General features: G+C 37.7%; 1 long non-coding RNA gene across 1 annotated transcript; it reads right to left on the reverse strand.

Moving 5' to 3' along the window:
- Window positions 1-1,777: 1,777 nt before the first annotated feature.
- LOC118241886 (uncharacterized) lies at window positions 1,778-3,232 on the reverse strand. Its single transcript, XR_004776396.2, has 2 exons — window positions 2,826-3,232; window positions 1,778-2,734 (listed from the first exon to the last, which is right to left on the reverse strand). It is a non-coding gene; the product is annotated as an uncharacterized LOC118241886 (long non-coding RNA).
- Window positions 3,233-8,843: the final 5,611 nt, after the last annotated feature.

Genomic DNA, 8,843 nt, shown 5'->3' on the forward strand with positions numbered 1-8,843 from the left:
AATCAACTGTGCAGCCAGTTACAGAATTGCTAATGTTCCTCCAAAATAAGGGGGGTTATTTATAAGAAATGTCATTACTATAGCCATAGTTAGATATCTATACTAGTAGTAAATATTGTGAAAACATTCCTCACAACCCCCCGACTAACCTGAAGGTCTGTGTTTCTTTCATAACACACACACACACAAAGATTCCAGGTAAGCAACTGCAGTGTAGAGGAAGAGACTGCACTGAAAAGTTATGAAAATTGCATTGAAGTATGCAAGGTTTCCAGAGAAACAGAACGTTTCAGAGGACAGAAGTCCTTCATCAATTGTGCAAGCTAAGCATGTGTATGAAGATTTCATGGAGGAACTGAAGTACAGTGTAGTGTAGAGGAATGTGTTTACTGTGCCACACCTCCAAACTCCCAGTCCTCTGACAGAAGGCTTGAGTGTAAGCAAGAAATTTCCTGTGTTTCAAGGGTTGTGTGCACCATCAAAGGTTGTCAGTGCAATTGCTTCTTTTATGGACCCAGTTTTTGAATAGAGAGCTTCTTTTCTCTAACATGTTTGTCATCCTGTTCCCTTCCTTCTTTGCGCATGCTAGCTCATGCTGCATTTGTTCAGGCTTTGTAACTGTATGGCATTATTATCCTGTCAATAGCCAAGAACACATTTCATGATTCATGCAGCACTCACAGATTTCCTTTGCTCACATGCAAAATATACATGTGCTCACTCATATTCACTCTGCTCTCCTACAGATTCACTTTGCTCTGCTATTAAATTGTATCTGGAATTCCAGATATATATATATATATATATATATATATATATATATATATATATATATATATATATATATATTTTATATATATAGTCATATGAAAACGTTTTTGTTAAAAAAAACATCCTCCATAGAGAGCAAACTTAAAAATGCCATTAAAAAAAACCAAAAACTTTGTAGAGCATGTTTATTTACTGAGTTTAACATATTACAAAAATACCTGTTCTATGTAAATATATAAATAATTAATCACATTACTAGGGCCATTGAATGTCGCTTTCTAGTGAAGCAAGCTACAAATTGCCGATGTGTTAATCATGCCTTTCACATTCAATATAAATGGGCAGCAGAAATAATTTCATTGTTCAAAATCCGGTACTTCTTTCTGATTGGCTGACGACTTTGGCCAGTGTTGTAGTGGTGAAATCTCGAGCACAAGATCATAAAAAGATTCGAGAACGTGAAGGATGAGTTTTAGTGTACAGGAGAACAAGGTTGTGTGAGAGCAAGATATATTTAATTTTATAGCAGAGCAAAGTGAATCTTAAGTAGAGCAGAGAAAATACGAGTGAACACGTATATTTTGCTTGCGAGCAACGAAATCCGTGAGTGCTGCGTGAATCGCACTCTCGCAATAAAAATGTGTGCTCTTGACTACTGGCAGGATAGTAACTGCATGCCACTAACTACAAGTTGTACGGCCTGAGATGCTTGGTCATTTACTCTGGCATGCGGTCCTTCTCCTCTATTATGATAGGGATTTCTGATGGGTTTTTTTGTGATTTACACTGTTGATTTCCTATGTGGGTGACTGCTGTTTTCATGTGAAATGCATTTTAATTGAATGGAAATTACTTTGAGGAGTGGTGGGACTACTGTTGTGTCTTGCACAGAGTTAGTGTCCCATAGAGCCGCTATGCCAGATTTAACTGAACATGTAAAGACACACCAACAAAGCAGTTTGCTTGCAACATATTTTAAATTGTAAAGAAATTCCAGGAAGGTATATAGCAGGCAGAGTCTATTTATTGAAAAGTGAGCATTTCTAGACACCCAGAGATGGGTGAGCAAAGCCATGGCGCAGAGAAGAAAGCTTTGTGAGAGCCCGTCATGCTTAGACTCAGCAACACACGATTATCAGACTACTTATTTTTATTCTTGGAACTTTGTTAAGCTTTCTGTTTCTCTTACTTTCTCTTTCCCACTCTCTTTGCTCTCTGTCCACACTCTAACAAACAAAGTTAACAGTTCTCATGGTTAAAAGTCACTATGTTCTCTTGTTTATCATTAGCAGGAAACAGGGGAAGAGAAGTAACAAATGCTTTCAGAAGTAAATGAAAAATATGAACAACCTGTGTCTTACTTATAGAGGCATTACATTCCTGAGGTTAGAGCATGACTTGGCATTTTTGTACTGCTCGCTTGACTGTTTTCACTCTTTTAAAAACATGAATAAACTCATCAGTTAATAAAGCCCTCAATTCAAATAATTTATAATAGTAATTAATTATTTGTACTGAGCAGGCTGTAAATGGTTAGTTCACACAAGCCCTTCTATGCCTTTCCTTAGCCTTGTAACACTAGAGAATAAACAAATAAGCATCATTTCCAAAGTATTTCCTTAGTATGCACACAATCAAGGTCTCAGGTGCAAGGTTCTTAATTGGTCTGTTATTGGTACATAATAAATGAAATTACATTAATATGATAATAGAAATTGTCTTCACTATGAATAATAAGTATTTAATAAGCTTCTGACGAACTAAAAAACAAAGCTTAGGTCAGCGTATGTCAAGTTACTAAATTTCCACTGTCCACCATAGCAGAATCAGCTTTTCTTCCATCTTGGGACGGGAAGGAAAAAAGAGAGTGCCAGGAAAACATGAGCCATACCAAAACGGAGCTAACTTTACCACACACAGGAGCATCATTGTGTGTGTGATTTACGCACCTGGTGGAAGGAACCTGAAAAGCGAATAGATAAACAGGTGCAGTAATTAGATTGCCGAGTTAAATCAGTGTACATATATTCTGTGGTAAATAAACCCCTGCTGACCTGTTACGGCTTTGGTGTTGGTCGTTATTTTTATTTTGTGCTTTGTTCGGGAGGCTGCATTAAAAAAAAAAATAAAAATAAAAAAAAAAAATAAAAAAATCAGCTACCCAATCAATCGGTTTGTCCATCAGTCAGATTTTACGAGAGTTTTTCAAGCCACCGGGTGTGCGTTAGCGAAGCTCGTGTCGAAACAAAAAAGAAGCATAAATGACGCAGGTAATTTCCTCTCGGTTTTCTGAGGCGGTATGCAACAGCAGACTCCTGCTTCGGCACTTCCAGACAAGAAACGTGGTTCTCATTATCAACAAAAACAAAACCGAAAAACCATATGTCAAAACAAGCAGACTTTTGTTCGTCCAAGTAGCTCTGACAGTCCCACCACGACTAATGGAGGAGAAAAGAGGCGGAGACTGCTAATCGAGATAAAGGCACTTGTGGTGTTTGTGGAGAATACGGGATACACTGTCTGTAGGCCTCCCTATAAATTTATCTTAAACAGTCTATATTAGTAAAGTAAGTGTTTAGTGGTCATTGTCCTATGTTGTTGTGGCCCATTGAGTTGCTTGTAGAGTCTTTAAAAGGAACGGGATTTTAAAAGATTTTGGTTTAACCTTTTTTTTTCTGTTAAAGGAGCAATACAAATTTACCACTGCCTGAAAGACATTGAGAAAATGACCACTGGGAAAATCAGTTTTTAAATATTTTTTTAAGGCATTCTATATTTAGTTTATTAACATGTTCACAATGTTCCATTCAATCAGGTGGTTTATAGTTATTTTTCAGGCAAAATATACAGTCAGAAAATATTTTGAAGAAAAGAAAAACAACATGAACAGGCATGGCATCAGTTCATAATGAATAGCCAGGCAAATAATTCCTTGCCAGTGGCATAGTTTGCATAAAGTCAATGTATCTTTTTCCTGCATCTTTCACTTTAGTTAAAACAGTGTGAATACTGTGTAGTACACCGCACAGGTCAGTTGAAGTAGAAATAAAAAACCTCTGCAGACGTCATAGCTTGCCACCTATCTAAACCCAGCTCTCATCTGCAGTGTGGTTGGACTCCACCCCAGTCTTTGCTGTAACTGAACCCGTTATGGTATAACCCTCCTGTGGCCACGGGCTACCAGGGTGCCCAGGGCATCCACCTGCCTGGCTTTCACTGTCCCCTTCGCTGCAAACCACAGACAATTGATACCTAAATGCTACTTTGCACTGTATTTCTTCTTTTTCTCTGCTATTCAAATTTAAAACTGCCTAACCCCTTTATAAAAAAAGTGTGGAAAAAGTTGTGGGGAAATAATTGGCTGCTCAACAAATAAACAGTGTGAGCAGAGCCACAGAGCCCATAAAATAAATCGACTGGGGTAAACAGTGTGTTGCTTTTCCTCGCATCCGCTCCTCGTGATGAAGTGTATAGATTTGCAATTTCCACGGCCCCAGACAAGCCCAATAAACTTCATAATAAAGTGCACAGGTTAACAGAGGGGTTATTTTCACCTAGCTGGACATAACTATAAATATTGGGGCTAACTAGCTAACTCTAGTCGAGCGACGTGGATATTTATCGTCCAATGTACCAGAATAATGGAGCTTATCTTGGCCCGATGTTGTGGCTTTGTGTTTGCTTTATAGCCGTATTTTAAGTTTATATTGTCCTTAGCTCTATTGCTAATCAATACATGCATATTGAAAGCATAGATCATTGGGATAACTTGCCAAAGCTTGCTGTTCTTGTTTCTGCTGTGAATGTGAGAGAAATTTCATTATCTGTGCCAATAATGAACACAGCTGGATGGATGATTCAATAGCCTTTATTGGAGTTCAGCAGCCCAGGGGGTGGCTATTGTGATGGAGCATATAGGAATTTGTGTCCTTCTTCTCTTGTTGTGACAATGATCTTAACATGGACCTCAGAGTGCTCTTCACAGGAAATAAGAAACATTGTTTGTTTCTTCCAAGTGGTGACAATATGCCCTGGAGTGTTTGTGTTTGTCTTTTTATCTTCACAGCGACCATATTTGTCTGATAGCCACCATCTCAAAGAGAAGGCATGGCTGATGACAGAACAGGAAGTGCTTGAAAGGGAGAGGCAAAGAGTGGTATGGGTGAGTTGAAGCGTGAGCACGGCCAGACACGCAGGGACAGTGTGGGGGCTTGGAGACATGCACATCCCTCCACAGACCAGCAGCAACATTTGCTCCACCACAGGCAGCAGAGCAGGTCATGACCCAACGACTGCCCTCGGGCCCACCAGATCCCCGGCTCAGTCCTCCTGCCCTGTGGGTGCAGTAAGACTCGACAAAGTTCATCCAGAAAGGAAATGGTAAGACAGAACAACAGTGCCCAGCACCTGTGGACTGCAACCAGTTTCAAAGCTCACAGGCTGATTCTGCAGGGCATGCAGCAATGAATAATGCACACCTACCTTCTACCGAGAGTACTTTCTCTTTGCTCCAGAGTCAAGCCTTCTGAGACTCCCTGGACTCCTCTACTCCTACTGTTACACCTCCTGCCAATTCCAGTCCAATTGTTTTAATCTTCAAATCTATTTTGTGAAATTAACCTATATATCTTATAGTAATATAATGGATTCAATTTTGACATGAGATTTGTGAACTTTCATTACTTTGAATTCTAATACACACACAAAACATGTGTCCTTTCATATTTAATGTTAAGAAGCTCTTCATTCTACCAGTATACGTACTAGTCTAAGTTAGAAATATAGAAAAAAATAACTTGGGTTTGGTGACTGAAAGCTTTCAGACAGCTTTGCCAGTGCTGCTCTTCATCTTTCCTTCCAGCTACAGCATTGTGTCTGTATCTGTTAACATGGCCAAGGTTGCAGTGATGATTTTATTAATACACCCAAACTGCAGTTAGACAAACCTGTTGGCCATATGTTCCATGTACAATAGCTTGTCCTTCCAAATCGAAACCAGCAGCCACACTATAATAAAAGTCCTGTATTTGTGAATAATAGCACAGTTGTCTGCGGTGAATAAAATAATGTTTATTGCGCTGGCAATGCAGTGTCATTGCCAGGAAATACATAATATGTACAGCGATGTATAGGAATATATTACTCATCCCACATGTGGTGCAGGCCCATGTGCAGGTAATGGATCCAGCACATGGACTTAGAAGTACTCCTGTGACCCACCATCCCAGCTCTGATTGAGCACCGAAGCCGTGAGTCTAAGTGAATTACAGACATGACTTTCAGTTCTAATGCTCTCTGCTTTTACCGATATGTGCGTGTCAGTTACAACTGATTTTTAATTTAAAAAAAAAGTACTCATTAGACCTGATTTATGTAAGCTGCTCATTATAAATTCTCTCTAAACAGGAAATGTAAGAATGTACCAGGGAGCAATGTGATTAGGTCAGTTAAACCAAGCCATTGTTATTTTTGTGTGTGTTCCAGGCTAGAAAGCACACATCTTATGTTATGTGATACGGCAGAGTACAGTTCAGCATATTCGAGTGGAAGAAAAATGCAGATAAATATTGGTTACAGTGTGTTTCAAGGCCCCTTCCAACTTTTCCATCTACCATCTTGTGCCATATACACTAGGACACACACAATCTGATAAAAAAGTAAATATATTTTGGGCATTCCCTTTCCTGTGCATATTCTGTTTATTATTTTTTTTTACTGAGTTTCATTGTTCAGAGGTGTGCAGGTTTTATTTGTACTTTAGTACACAGCCTTTTTTAGCATTTACTTTTATATTGCTGAGAAGATATTGCACATTGAGGAAGTATTAAAAATATTTTTACTTAACAGTTAACAACTTAGTTAAAGCGGTGCTAGGGATGATTTAGGCAGTTGGTTGTTTTGTTTATATATATATATATATATATATATATATATATATATATATATATATATATATATATATAATATGTGTGTGTGTGTGTGTGTGTGTGTGTGTGTAATAATCATACAAATTAAGAGACATTTTCTAAACAAATCTAGGTGTTAAAGGGGCTTTTGTTAGATTGTTTTGAAAACTCTCAGTCATTCACACAAGAAATATAGATATACATAAAGTTTTTTTCAAAGTCTGATCAAGTGGCAATTAAGGGCAATCAAAATGTTTACTCAGGTGTATTTTGATAAATTAATTAGAATATAAACCACATATTTGTCTAATCTCTTTATCATCAAAAAGAACAGGTCCATCGCTGTCCCCCAGAAAACCAAGTCCACTGTTAATAAAGACCTATGCACCTAGAGAGGTGAGGCTTTTTTAGACATTCTTTGGAAAGAACACAAGCATATGTGTCACTTAAATATTCAATCTGCATTACTGAAAAATAAACAAGCACATACAAATGATCACCTGTTTGAGGTCTTAGGGCTTGACTTGACTCCTCAGTGTGTCCTCAGAAATCACACCACATCCCCCAAGCCTGCTACCTCACGAAGGACTGACTTTTACCTACAAATAACACCAGACATCACACCAGCTGTTCTGTTCAGAGACTCATAGGTTGGAAAGTGAGTATTTCTGCTGTTTGCATTTCTGTGAATTTTAGATGCTTTCCGTCAAAGACTTGTGATTGTCTCTGTTTTGTTTGTTTGTGTATATATATGTGTATGTCTCTCTCTCTCTCTCTCTCTCTCTCTCTCTCTCTCTCTCTCTCTCTCTCTCTCTCTCTGTGTGTGTGTGTGTATGTGTGTGCATGTGCTGCATGAAATAGGTTCCCTGAATGGAAAGTGACACCTGTAGTCTGCTCTCCCATGAAGGAGAGGCTTATGTGTCCTGACAAATATTTTGGACCATAAATATAAACACAATACATTAAAATACCTCCTTACAAAGGCATCATGCTCTCCAGCTTTATGCCCAAACAAAAGATGCAATATAATAACATATAATTATAATATCCTGGGGATACTAAACTGTTTGCCTTTGTGGTTTGTGCAGCCATGTAATGTTTTAAAGTTGTGTAAATGCAATGTTGTATGCAGTTTTTTTGTCTAAATAATTGAAGAGGGGATTAGAAAATAAATCGTTTCATTATGGATTCATTGCATATAGAAAGCATAATAAAGAAATCAAGAACAAAACAAATAAAGAATAATTATCATTGTGACAGTGTTGCTATGCATTAGGGCTAACTGCTTTTCTTGCAGTGGTGTGCAGAATAAAGCAGGCTGACTGGTTTGTGACTGGAATGTAATTCTAGAGTCCCCCTGCAACACTAACACTAGTAACATAAGGTAGAAGAACTCTCAGCAGTCCATGGAGTAGGCCAAGTATTCGCCACTAGGGGGAGATATGAGGACTCTTAAATTATCAGACTGGCTCCTGAGGTAATAAAAGCACTCCCGGAGGGGATTGTAGGATTCATTGTGTGCTTAGCTACTGCTCTGAGGTCAGCCATTGGTGAGTGAACAGGTACGTTAGAATTCCTAATTTTAGTCAACATCTGTACTGTGCTACACAGAAAAGAAAGAGTAGTTCTATTTCTATTAGAAGTCTAGTCATTATTATTCATGACAGTTTGGCAAACTTGAATTTGTGATCTCATGGATGTTCACAATTATTAATTATTGTGTTAATATAATTACTATTATTATTAATACCATATTAACATTATAATATTCATAGTTGTATAATTCATTTCTATTTTCCTTTAAAAAAAAATCCATATTATAATAGGTACTGAAGATTGTTTTTTGACTGTTTATAAGGAAGCAAAATCTATTCTGCTATTGTTGATGATTGATTTTCTGAGGTTACTTATGGAAAAAAAGACCTGAAAATGTATACAATCAAATATTACCATTCTTGGATTTGTCCACTTTATAAGTTTGCAAAAAACATTAAAAGATGGCCCCCAAGAAGCCTTTATAAGCCCTCAACCATGAGCGGAGATGCAAAGGCAGCTCAGTGATTTATCTTTCTGAGATTAGTTGGTCTTTAATTTGAAAGTTCTGCCTTAGTAGGCATCTGATTTATTGGAGACTAAATTAAATTGCATTTTGGAGCAGCTCAAACA

Source organism: Electrophorus electricus, chromosome 2 (genome assembly GCF_041902795.1).
Source record: "Electrophorus electricus isolate QZ-2024a chromosome 2, ASM4190279v1, whole genome shotgun sequence".
In the NCBI taxonomy this organism is placed as follows: domain Eukaryota; kingdom Metazoa; phylum Chordata; class Actinopteri; order Gymnotiformes; family Gymnotidae; genus Electrophorus; species Electrophorus electricus.